This window comes from Mycetomoellerius zeteki, unplaced genomic scaffold (assembly GCF_001594055.1).
Source record: "Mycetomoellerius zeteki isolate Tzet28-1 unplaced genomic scaffold, Tzet1.0 scaffold860, whole genome shotgun sequence".
Taxonomy (NCBI): domain Eukaryota; kingdom Metazoa; phylum Arthropoda; class Insecta; order Hymenoptera; family Formicidae; genus Mycetomoellerius; species Mycetomoellerius zeteki.
In genome coordinates this window covers 25,158-26,871 of record NW_017257893.1, presented here as the reverse complement: position 1 = coordinate 26,871, position 1,714 = coordinate 25,158, and positions in this window count along the sequence as shown.

Here is a 1,714-nt window from a genome sequence, read left to right as displayed (position 1 = left end):
GCACCTGTCGTTGCTGTACGCACCCGCAGTCACGTTACACTCGATACGAATAATGTTTGCGCTGATGATGTTTATAGGCACGTCCGATTCGTGCCACTGCCGCGGCTCAAGCACGCGATTCGTCGAAAATCCCAATAGCGATCCAATGTTGCGAGGTTTGTAAAATCTATCCGATAGGCGCATTTAATCTGACTTTTCATTGTATTGTTGTTGGCGCGCATCACCAGCGAGAACTCGCCGTCTTCATTCACCTTGCGCTTCGCGTCGTGAGAACGTAAAATTTCGCGTTTCAGATACCGCTCTATCACGCAGTTCGTACGGTCCTTCAGGAATGATAATTTCATCATCGTCAAAGTAAAACTTATTGTTTGTCGAATTTACATTCGCTAGAGTATAGTATGTTTCAAAGTCCGTCAGACCGAGCTCGTAATCGGCATCGTTCAAATCCACAGCTGGAAAGTAGCTCACAGCAAGGACGCTACTTTTACCTGTCAGCATAAATGTCAACGACATGTTTAAACGAATACTGAGTTAAACGGTGCAATGTTGATTCTTAAATCGCTTGTCAACCGTTCGTAGAAACTGTAGACACAGCGGTCCACAATTACTCTGATTGTAGCGTTGATAAGGGCATGTGAAGTTAGCACCCCAATTATAGTACTCAGGAGTTCTGATTAGAGTTCCCGTTTCTTTTTGACGAGACAAAGAGTTCTATATAATTTATAACAAGAGTTCCGCTTAATAACTATTTTTAAATAAATTTAAAAAATGGGGTGCTAACTTCTTATCGAAAATCGAGTTCCAACAGTTCTGGGCGGCCCATTAGCTTCATTTCGTGAATACCTAGAATTCCTGATACATAAAAAAAATTTTTGAAAAATAAAAAAAAAATTACAAATTTTTGAAAAATCAATTTTTAGATTCAATAGTTCTGAATAGAGTTCCTGCTTCCTTTCAACGATACGAAGAGTTCTCTGTACTTTTTAACTCGAGATTCCCTTAATAACAATTTTTAAACAATTTTTAAAAAATGGGGTGCTAACTTTTTACCGAAATTCGAGCTCGAATAGTTCTGAGCAGCTTAATAGCTTTATTTTGTGAATACCTGGAGTTCCTGATACATAAAAAACAATTTTGACATACAACAAAATTTATAAAAAAAAATTAAAAAATTTTTTTTTAATTTTTTTATACAATAGTTCTGTCACATGTTAATTGTTATTCTGTCTATTTCGAAGAGTTCTAAGCGATTAAAATCAACACAGACCCAAAAATAAAAGAGATATGTACTTAAAACAAAATTTGAAAAATTGATTGCAAAAGCACATATCTCCTTATGTAGCAATCCAATCGCATTTTCACCTAATACTTTTCGTTAGGGCTCGTCGAGAACTGCTCAGAACGCCGATCAGAACTACTCAGTACTCTCAAAAAATTTTCGACGTCGGACTTAGAAAATTTTCGACGATAGAGTTCAAATGTTCCCATATCTCGAAAACCGTTGGTCCAATCGCTTTTTCACCTAATGCTTTTCGTTAGGGCTCGTCGAGAACTGCCCAGAACGCCGATCAGAACTACTCAGTACTCTCAAAAAATTTTCGACGTCGGACTTAGAAAATTTTCGACGATAGAGTTCAAATGTTCCCATATCTCGAAAACCGTTGGCCCAATCGCTTTTTCACCTAATACTTTTCGTTAGGGCTCGTCGAGAACT